The 11417-nt window shown below is 40.9% G+C and overlaps 2 long non-coding RNA genes across 2 annotated transcripts; one reads left to right on the top strand and one right to left on the bottom strand.

The window, feature by feature from the left end:
• The first annotated feature begins 2163 nt into the window (after positions 1-2163).
• LOC116069308 lies at positions 2164-4213 on the top strand. Its single transcript, XR_004109971.1, has 2 exons — positions 2164-2277; positions 4046-4213. It is a non-coding gene; the product is annotated as an uncharacterized LOC116069308 (long non-coding RNA).
• Positions 4214-4631: 418 nt separating this feature from the next.
• Positions 4632-9320, bottom strand: LOC116069309. The gene is made up of 3 exons (XR_004109972.1): positions 9268-9320; positions 7313-7436; positions 4632-5089 (listed from the first exon to the last, which is right to left on the bottom strand). It is a non-coding gene; the product is annotated as an uncharacterized LOC116069309 (long non-coding RNA).
• Between the last annotated feature and the right edge of the window lie 2097 nt (positions 9321-11417).

Here is an 11417-nt window from a genome sequence, read left to right as displayed (position 1 = left end):
CTTCTCAAACTTTCAGTTGAGAGAGTGAAAACTCTTTCAACAAAAGTCTGCTAAGTCCTGGAGATCACCAGGCAGTGCTGGCCACGATTCAGGACATTCTGGTTCTTGCTTAGGCGGATCCCACTTCTCTAGATCAGAGTGGGAGGAAGGATCTCAGGTAAGAAGGGTCGGGACTCCAGGCTCAGAGAAGGAAAATCCGCCCTGTCAGGGAAGGGCAGATGGAATAAGCTCCTACCCCACCTCCTAGTCCTGAGGTTTGCCTGGTGACAAAGATTCAGAAGAATAAAGATTCCTTAGAGGACACTGACTCACTTAAACATGTTAAATTGGAAAGCCTTTGACTGATGAGCACCACCTATTGGAAGAGGCTTGTCCCACCCCTCTTCTGGACCGCCAGATCTTAGAGATGAACATGGGCTCTGAGAAAGAAATGGAATAAAGGGCGTTGTTGTCCTCTGTTATTAAGCAGATTGGTAACTTTATGGAAAAGCTTGTGTGTCTGTGTGTTGGGGGTGGGTGGAGTAATGTAAACTGCATGCATTAAAGCTCTTAGGTGGGGAGAGAAAAGCTTCAGCCGAGTGGTCAGGGATGTGTCTAAGGGACATTGCTAAAAGTCACATCCTTTCAATGGCAGCCCCAGTGGGTCCTGAGGTAGACCCTGATGCACTTACTTAAACCAGCAGCTAAAGGAGGTGTGTGTGTGTGTGTGTGTGTGTGTGTGTGCGTGTGCGTGTGCGTGTGCGTGTGCGTGTGTGATTCAACAGTTGTGTCCCCAATGCCTCAAACAGGAAGCACTAAATCAAGATTAATAAAAGGAAAGATAGGATGTCCGAATCTCACAACACAGTGGAAAAAGGGAAAGAAATAAGGGAACAAATTTAAAATGCTCTTTACCCACAGTTTTGGGGAAGCCTGTCCACCGATGCAAATAAAGTGCCCTAACGTTTTCAGCTACACCTCATAATAAAGAAAAGTCCCTTGTGGATCGGGGGGTTCAAAATTGCAGAGTGCTTGCTTCTAAAGGAGTGTTTTTTAGATTCTGGAGAAAAGAGATCCTGAGACTTGGGGTTCAGTTGGATGGTGTGGGACAAAGCTTACGTCCCCAATATTAAACCTATAAAGGAAAATCTGTAGCACTAAAAAGCTCCTGTCTAAGTAGAGCTTTCTCCTGAGACTCAGAACACCACTGTTGGGTGGGCTTGGGAGGGTCTGCAGGAGGACCGTTGTCTGTCTTAGACTTTGCAGCTTTCTCTCCAGTCCCAATCAGCACCCGGTGCGCTAACGAAATTGAAGCCCCAGGGTCGACCATTGAAGTTTTCGGATGGGCCACAGATTTGACAGGAGACTCCCCACTGCGCAGCACCGTGGGAGACTTTGGTGTTGGGTTCCCAAAGCCCCTTGGCGGTCCCCAGTCACTGTCATCACACCCTCAGGCTCGGCTACTGACAGAGACCATGTGCAACTGCTACAATGTACATAAAAGCACCTCTCCCAGGCGTTGGTTTCTTCTGTTCTTACGCTGTTTGGCAGATCCTCCGCTTTTCCAGCTGTCTTGGGAATTCCTCTTTATTTCAGACAGAGGTGTAATCCCCACCTCGCCTACTTCCTGGCCTAATGCCCCTCATTTGCAACCTTGAGGGCACGCACAGCAAAACTCCAGCAAAGAGTCCGGAGCCTCCTTCTGAGTTCTAACCGCCCAGGGATGAGATCTGTGGAAGCTGGTTGGACCGAACTAGAAAATCCTGCTGCGCCTCTCCAGCAGGTCGCCTCGAGGGTGCTGGGATCTTGAAGGAGTGTCAGTATCTCTGGGCAGCTCACCCAAGTTCGAGGAACCACCCCTTCACTTACCCTCCTCCAGCAAATTCAGAGAAAATTCAGAGTGCCCGAGGCGGGAAGAGCGGGTATGAGGCAGAACCAATGAGGATGGGGGTGGGGGTGGCGATCAAGGGAGAAAGAGGTACCTGGGAATCGGGAAGAGAAATGGGGCTACAAGCTTTGATTTTAAAACCGCGGTGAACCGGGGTAGCTTGTCACTCCACCCCCTTCCTCTGGCTCAGCTTGATCCTGGAGCTAGTTAGAGCGTTAAACGGGTACGCGGGTGGGGCAATTCATTAGGCAAGAAACGGATTAGTTGTTTATTATCTATAAACATTCCAACCACAGCAACGGATCATAAAACCGCGGAAAGGCCTGTAAAAGGAAGGAGCAAGGAAGCATCCATGTGGGCCGCGCGGACTCAGGAATTGTTCCCGAGTGATAAAGTGTCCATTAGAGAGGGTGAGGCAGAGAAGGGGAAATGATTTCCTAGGCTGGGAGTCATGATTTCTCTAAGCTGCATGGGGGCAGACAGCGTTGGGGTGAGTTGGAAGGAGATGGCGAGAGAACGGACCAAAGACTGAAGGGCCGCGATGGGGCCATTAGCAAGGCTCATGCAATAAAAGCTGTGGATTAAATGAGGAGAGCAATTTAGTCTTCAGGTTCTTGGTGAAATCCTTAGTAACCATGAAAACAGCCTAATAAGATTTTATGGAGGAAAAGAAGTTTAAAACCAACATCTTTCTGATGGCAGACACACTGTGGAGAGTAGCTTTTTAAAGTTTTCATTCAGAATAGAAAGTTTTTAAGAGGAGTTAATCTCGAACAATTAAATACTTTTTAGAGAGAGAGAGATACATTAACAAATAGCTTTTTTGTTTACTCATTTATTTTTCTTGGAACAAGATTTAAACTCTGTTTTACATTTTTAACATTTTACTTACTATGTCAGAAACCATGAAGGTGTATTTATATTGCTTCGTAAACAGCTTAGTTGAGCAAACTTTCAATCGAATTCAGAACCTCTTTGGAAATTATTGGTAACAGTGGAAAAGTAATATGTTGATTTTTAAATGTTTAGGAATGGTAGTTTTATGAAACAGTGTTACATAATGGAGAATTCTTATTTCTCAAATTTTAAAAACTTATTAAACAGAACATGCCATAAGGAGACATGTTTCATAGGTGAAAGAGTGATAAAAAGAACATAATTATACACACAGAACTATTCAGGATGAAGAAAACCAAGATAAAGAAGTTGTTATATTCCCAGAAAGTGCCCCTCATACAACAGATTTTTATAAAATCTGTTTATAATAATCATTCTTGGGGAGATGTTAATATTTAAATAATCATCCAATTCCTAAATTCGATTTGGGTACCAATATTGGTACCAACAATCTTCTTGAAAATAAAAACAAAACTGCTCTGGGTATTCCAAAGAGCGAAGAAAAGCAGCCTCTGCATTCATAAGCCCAGCCCCCATCTTTCTTTATCCCTCACCCAGAGACATAACAAACAAACCATTACATGTTGAAAAACACATCTGAAAACAGAAAGGTCACGTTGCTGCCAGTCCTGGGGAACGTTAGCTGATGTTTGGAACATAGTTGACAGTTGAAGGTTGAGGTTTCTCTTTTCTGCTCTGAAAGGGAAGGGAAGGGAAGGAGAAGAGGGGGAGGGGGAAGAAGTAGGGGAGGGGAAAAGGGAGGAAGGAATGGAGAGACTGAAAAAGGTCAGAATGGGGGTGGGGGCAACTTACGAGGTACAGCCTTGCCAAAATAAATTACCTGAAGGCTACCAAGATCGTGTTCTAGATTCAAACACACATAAACACACATGCGCACATACATGTACACACAGACAGACACACATAAATGCACACATGCACATTCACACAAGTACAGGGACTAACAGAATGCAAAGTGACTGGAATTTGTTCAAGTGTGAAGAGGAGTGGAGTTTTGTTTGTTATACTGAAACAAAACAATAATCACACCGACATCCAACTCTGACTTCCTCGAGGGAAAGACCCTTTAAGATAAAGAATGGCAAGTCCGGTTCCCAGTAGCTTCAGAGAAGGTGAAAGTCAAATGGTGGTGAACATTTCCTAAAACCGCCCCCCCCCCGCCCCATCCCTCTTAGTCCAGCTAATCCTAAACACAGAAGGCTTCTCATTGACTCAGCTGGGCGGAAGAACCATCCCTAAACCCCCTCTCCACTCTTCCAGGAGCCCTCATCCCACCGCCCACCAGCTTTGCGTTGTATCAGCTGCCCTAGGAGATCCCTCTCATCTGAACTTGTAAGGCTGTGGATTAAATCTCCGGATTCCCAGAGCCAAGACTGGAAATTGTCATATTGAAATGGCATTAATAAATGACATTGACAGTAAATAGTATGTCCTTTATGGCCGGCTCAGGTCTCGATGTCTTCAAACAGACTGCATCTTCTAGGCAGGACAGTGGAAGGGACTAGGGAGTCAGAAATAGCTAAGTGATATTTGGGATTAGATAGAAATTGTGTAACCTTGGGCAAGTCATTTTAATCTGGAGGGGATCCGCTTTCCTGAAACACCTATCTGTGCTAATAAGCTCCTGCATTCTTTGAAGGACAATATTTAAATCATCACTAGCAGAAGTAGTAGGTTATTTCAGCCCTGCCCCTCCCTCTTGCTCTTTGCTTGTCTGTTAAAAGCACGTATGTAAGTCTGTCAGTGAAAGACTCCGAGCTGGGAAGTTTTGCGCAGAACCCCTTCAGTTAACCGTTGGCTTATGGTGGGATGGACCTGATGAGCTTGGAAGCGCTGAATCCACTATCAAGCGCTGACAATGACACTTGTGCGTGCGACACACATAGACTGTACACCCGGTTTGTCAGCTGTTGCAAACAGCGCTCCACTTATAACTGTGAGATCAGAACAGTCTACCCCATCCTGTATTCTGTAGCTTCCGGCCTCAGGGGTCTCCGGTATTCCTGCTCTGTTGGACTCAGGTAGAAAGTCTGTTCACTTCCACCAGGCCCCACAGGCTCCTAAGGGCATTGGCAGGGGTCTAGCGGGCAGCAGGGCGCAGGAAGCAGGACAGAGCTCCAGTGTAGCTGATGAGGCAAGCCTCTTGCAAAAGGAATGACCCACCCTGGTGTTGAATAGGAATCACCTTGGCAACGAAAGAGGAAAGGGCCATTTGTCTTAGGGAAGAATTATTTCTGATCATTTGTTTTAAGATGCAATGTCCCCGTAGAACCCAGCCACCGACTGCAGTCATCCACAGCACATCTGTAAAAAGCAAGAAACCAAACTGTGTCCTCAAAAGCAATGCTAGTTCCGTTCAACAGCAAACGCTTTTGTTTTTTAAAGCCATCGGATTAAGGCGCATTCCTCCCACCCCCATTCACCATTCCCAAAGGCTGCCGGTAAACACACGCACTTGTGCGTATTTCTGCCGCTGATCCTCTGATAGACTGGGTAGAAGCTAGTCTGATGCTTTCGGGTACTTTCAGGTATGTTTCTCAATTCATCATTTTAAAAATTAACCTTTTAGCTATCTTCAAACAAACAAACAAAACCGCAAGCTAAGACGCACTTCACTGCAAACATTTAAAATAGCTTGTGCCAGTACTAGGGAAAGCCCCCGCCCCCCTGGAGTCACTGGTGGATGCCCAGCCCTCATTACAAGTCACATAGCTTACTACATTTCATCTATATTCCTCCCCTAGCTCGATTTGCTAGGCTGAACACAAGTCTTGGAACGTAGTGCAGACAGCCATGCTGTTTCTGAGATGCAGGGGAAAGCCAGTAGACCCCAGTACCAAGCCGCCAGCAGACAGTCCGAGATAGACTGATAGGGAGGTATTTAAGGCAGAGATAAGGTTCAGGAATCTTGGAGTCTGCCTTCAATGCTTCAGCAGGCAACCCCCTTTTAATATCACCCTGGGCCTCACCTGGAAGATGGAGTGGTCCCAAGAGGGAGCTGTAAAAAACACTTTACACTCCCCATCCCACCCCCAACCCAGGCTTAGCTCTTTGGACCTTCACCAGAGATGCTAAAAGAGGAAATACCTCAAAGGCCAGTGTAGCAAAAGTTAAAGGAACCCCTTCCCTATTCATAAAGACTAATCCAAATGTACTTGAGTGATTCTTATTGTTCAGAGTTTCTGACATTATGCTTTAAATATTGGCATCAGGTACGGTTTATGCCATGTGCCAGAGCACTTAATTTCAAAGGAAAAACCAGGAAAGTAAAGATTCATGCCACTTTAAATAGCCATATGCAAAAGGCCTATGAGGTTCAGGATGTCAGTTACAATTAAGATTACATTTAATAATTAGTTTTCTTAGTCACTTTACATTTTTCTACAGCAATGATACTAGGCTATTCTATTTTATTTTGCAGAAGAAAAAAACTTCCTTTTCAAATGATAACAAAATGTATGTCTGGCTTTGAAACATTCTCTAACTTGTGAACTAAACGTTTTGATGCATACATAAAAACAATAAAAATGAAATTATATTTTAGAAATGAACAGAATCCATTTTTCTAATATAAAGAAAGACTCACTGTGATGTAACTAGGAAAGAATAGTTACTTTCTAACTCTGCTTAACAGCGCTTTCTTTGTAATTCTCAGGCATAAGTGGATTAGTTAAAAAAAAAAAAAATTCACATTGCAGAAATCATTAAGCATCATGAGAAAAAAAGTGACCAGAATGTCCCTGGTAAATTATAAATACATTTCACACTTTGTCATAGGAAACTTCCACTTACACATATTGTACCTTTTGCAACTCAATTCATTTACAAAATTTTTAATATAGCAAAATAGGAACATGTTTGCTATATTTATTTATTAGTCTTTAGCTATTTACTTTTCTTTAAAAGCTGACAGCCCACAGTAAGAGATTTGTGTGTGTGTATGTGTGTGTATGTGTTTAAAAAGCAAATGTTGAAATTTATAATCCAAAGGAATTAGCAGTTTGAAAGTCTTCCCACAGCTTTAGAAATTTTATTTGTTGAATTGTCATTTGCTAACTTTAATAGTTTTCATGTGTGAATAGTTGGATGATTCTTAACATTTTCTTCCCATCTAAGTCACACAAACTAATTTTGACATTCTTAGCTACTTTTACCTTGACATACATTGCTACTATGACCCGAGTGAGTGTTTAGTCCCCAGGATCAGGCTAATATCCGTAGCACATTGATGAGGTTGGATGGCAAGACTTTCTGAACTATGGATTTTATAGAAATGTTCATGAAAAGATTTGGTCAGACTATTCATATAATGTGTGTTCCTTTATAGCAACTCTTAGCTGAGGGACTATAGAGTTAGTGCTAGAGTTAGTCCTGGTCAAGATACCTTCAGAGCAGCAGTGGAATAGTGTTGACAGCCCCTGAGCCCGGCAACACACATACATTTCCCATCCCTAGTGTACCAGGAACAATCCTCTTATTTTATTAAAATGGTCACTAGGAAAAGAAGGCAATAATTTAATCTCTTACCTCAAAGAGTCTTGTCACTGTGTGCTTTCATGAAGGCTGAAGTAACCATGTGTGACTGTAACTCCAGGGAGCGTTATGAAAAGGAGATATGTAACTGGTTCAAATAAATGCTGTAGACCTTGACCTGGGAATCCAGTTGAGAAAACAAATTACCTCACATATGCTAAAGCGTAATTAAAATGTTATTCTAAACTGGTTTGTGTGTGTGTGTGTGTGTGTGTGTGTGTGTGTGTGCACGCGCACGCGATTTTGTATGTGCATATTAATTCTATATCAATCACAAAGTTATAGGTATGGAATTACAGTATGTATGGAAATGTTACATGAACTTCCTTTTCTTTTAGAGTGGCAAACATTGACTTTGAATGCAATCAACTGTAACTTCCGTCTTCAAAAATCTTCAAAAATTGCATTTTTACTGAACAATGCATTTTAGGCCCAGAGTTTTGGTGAGTGCATATAATCTTAGTTCCTGGAAGACTGAGGCTGGAGAATTGGAAACTTAAAATCAGCTTTAGATTCAGAAGAAATTCAAGCTCTCAAGCTTTCTTACTCTCCCTCACTCCCTCTCTCCTTTTCTCCTTCCCTCCTTCCCTCCCTTCCTCCCTCCCTCCCTTCTCCCACTATTCTTCCACTGCTAACCAATGTCTGGACAAGTACACCTTCACAAGGCCACACCCCCATTCTACTTCCCCTCCCTCACTCCCTAGGCAAGGGTTTTTTTTTTGTTTTGTTTTTTGTTTTGTTTTGTTTGTTTGTTTTTTTGTTTGTTTTTTTTTTTTAAGTTTAAACTCTTTTTTTTTTTTTTTTTAAAACTTCTTCACACCCGGCCCTGCTGGCGTTTGTATTTTGGCTCCACGTGTATAGTTACATTTTCTATTGACTCACCAACAAGTTGTGCCCTCCACTTCTGACTTAATATTTATTTGAAATTGTATTTGTTCAGAACAATGAACTCTGTGGGGAGTATAAATCTTTTATGCGGCACACATGAGTTTCCCACAAAGAATATAAGCGCTGGAGAAGTGGTTCAGTGGTAAGTAACAATGCTTGCTGCTCTTCCAGGACATCCCACCCAGTTCAGTCCCCAGCACCCTTGTCCGAGGACTCAACCACCTGTAAAGCCAGCTCCATGGCCCTCTTCTGGCCTCCACAGGCACTGCACCCGTGCAAACAAAATCAACACATTTTTTAGCTAGTTAAAATGAGGTTTGCGTCTTAACAATATGTTACTATGATATGGCACCATCAGTCAAGTTGTAAGTTTGAAAACATGAAGACTAAGATTTTTCAGGGTGCGATTGACATCCTCCTGCCAAATGCCATTTGTATGTATGTTTTGCTGACTTCAGAATGGAAATAACCCTTTAAGAGAATGTCGAGATAGATCTCTCAGTAATTTTTTTCTTTCTATGTCATTTTAGGCTTTAAAGCATAATTGTATGTTTTCTTTTTAAAAGATAACATTCAAAACAAAGTTTCAAAAATAAAAATTATGATAGAATACCTATTTAAAAGTATAATGATTATTTAGCTGATTTTTATGTCATTCACAATGTCATTAACCACAAAAAAGTTATATTCAAAGTAATGTTCAAAAGGATAAAAAATAAAATGTTATTTCATATGCATGTATGTTCTTTTAAAAATGCCCTGTGTGGCATTTATGCCTCTAATCCCAGCACCCTGGGAGTGGAAGTTTAAATTACCAATATTATCCGTATATTGATATTATCCGTATATTGAGGATATATATAAATGTGTAAGTGAGGATATTTCTTATTCCTAATATTGTATATCACTTAATCTCTAACATGAGAGTATAGACCTCACCATTTACTTTAGAAGCTATTCAGATACCCCCTGTTTTGTGAAACAAAATTTTATCAGCATAACATTTGAGATAGTAATTCCAATTACATTGTCCATCACAACAATCTTTAAATGAAGTGTACCTCCAGTGACCGTCCCGACAGCTAATGTCCAGGCTCTGTTCTAGGAGCTCCAGTGAACAAAAGGAACAAAAGACCTGCTGCCAATAGAATTAGGGCAACCTTTTCCACCAATGAAAGAAATGGGGGGGGAGTGGTAGGGAGGAAGAAAATCCTGAAATTCTTGGCATAGCCACTAGGTGGCAGAGTTCATGATATTGACAACATTCTGAAGAGCAAAATTTGGTGTAAATGATAGAGCTGCTTGCTGCTAAATTGTCTAGCAAATTTTGCTGCAAGTGTCTCTTCTTGAGCAATATAGTTAATGGCTCACCACCACAGTACATCAAGTTCTCAGTTTTACGAAGCATCCCCTGCTAGGCACTCATCTGTTCAGAAGGCAGAGAGCCAGCTGTGTCCATTCAAGACCTGCCTGCAAACTCCCCAAGCTTATGTTAAGTAAGTCATCTCTTTTCTTCATGGAATTCCTTTGTGCTCCAGATGTTCAGATCATAGCAGGAGTCTGAACATCTGAATTTACACAGAGCCAACAAAGCCATGACTCAATTTTATTCAAATTTACATTAATATATTTAGCTATTACATTTTGGCCTGGTAATCTGGGGGTTAGTGTCCAAACTAACATTTTGGAGTAATACTCATGTGGACAAGTGCTAAACATAGGCACCAATAGAAACACACTCGTGACCATGTACATATTCCGCCAGACTTCAAGCCCTCACACTGGGGAATTAAAGAGCTTCATTCAATTAGACTCCTTCTTTGAAACAGAACAGAGATATTTTTCCCAAACAAAATTGGAAATTTATTCTTATATCTATCGTAGAGATTAAAACAAACAAACACCAAAAACAAAAACAAAATACAAAACACAAAACAAAACAAATAAAAAAACCACACTTCATCTTCTTTGAAGATATTTGTGCAAGATGCAGAAATATTTGTAATCATATAAATGCAAAACCTTAAATTTCCTCTGCATTAACAAGGTTCACATCCTTGTTTTTAGATAAGAGTTCTTTGAGTCTAAAAGGAGCATGTGATCTATTTATCATGCAATAAAGAGAAGAGTAATACTACTCTTGGAGATATTATATCCAGGGTACTCTGCTCCTCTCCTACGGGCATAAATGGATTTTATCTTTTGGTTTATCTTTGGAGTTTGTTGGAGATCAAACAAATGAAATATAATTCAAATAGGCTTTGTGAACAAAAGAAAACCAGCAATATTGTACCACTTGTCATTTGAAACACAGTATAGTATTTGTACATACATTTTATTTCTTACTCTCAAGGTGTCCCTCCAACTGATATTACAATAAATCACAATTTCAATCTTAACCCTAACCTTGAGACATGCATTTACATTTGAGAAAATAATAGTCTCTATCTTCAAAAGGGTTTTGTGTTTTACTGAAAAAAGAAAAAGAAAAAGAAAACACAGTTACCTCTTAAGATCTAGTAAATGCTAATGACATGAAGAAAAAGTTCTTAGCTGAATAAACACAATGAAGAATAAGTTACAAGGGCTGGAGAAATGGCTCAGTGGTTAAGAGCATTGATTGCTCTTCCAGAGGTCCTGAGTTCAACTCCAAGCAACCACATGGTACCTCACAACCATCTGTAATGGGATCTGATGCCCTCTTCTGGTGTATCTTGTGTATTTATATAAATAAAAAATAAATACATCTTTTTAAAAAAGAGAATAAGCTACAAGTTAGTTACAACTCTTATTTCAATATCATTGTCAATTAAGTATGATATTTCTGAAAGTCATAGTAATGATATTTTTTATGAAACACATTTCCAAAAATTGAATTTCCTTCTCAAGCCAGAGCTGAGGTATAAGGCATGATATAAATGCTCCCACAATCACAGGGTTTGTTGTTTGTTTGTTTTAAAGATTTATTTATTTATTTTTTATGTGTATGAGTACACTGTAGCTGTACAGATGGCCATGAGCCATCATGTGGCTGCTGGGAATTGAACTCAGGATCTCTGCTCACTCCAGAGTTAATACACTGTAACTGTCTTCAGACGCACCAGAAGAGGGCGTCAGATCTCATCACAGATGGTTGTGAGCCACCATGTGGTTGCTGGGATCTGAACTTAGGACCTTCAGAAGAGCAGTCAGTGCTCTTACCTGCTGAGTC

Source organism: Mastomys coucha, unplaced genomic scaffold, assembly GCF_008632895.1.
Source record: "Mastomys coucha isolate ucsf_1 unplaced genomic scaffold, UCSF_Mcou_1 pScaffold22, whole genome shotgun sequence".
NCBI lineage: Eukaryota > Metazoa > Chordata > Mammalia > Rodentia > Muridae > Mastomys > Mastomys coucha.
Note: the sequence above shows the minus strand (reverse complement) of the source record. Positions and strands in the feature narration are given on the sequence as shown.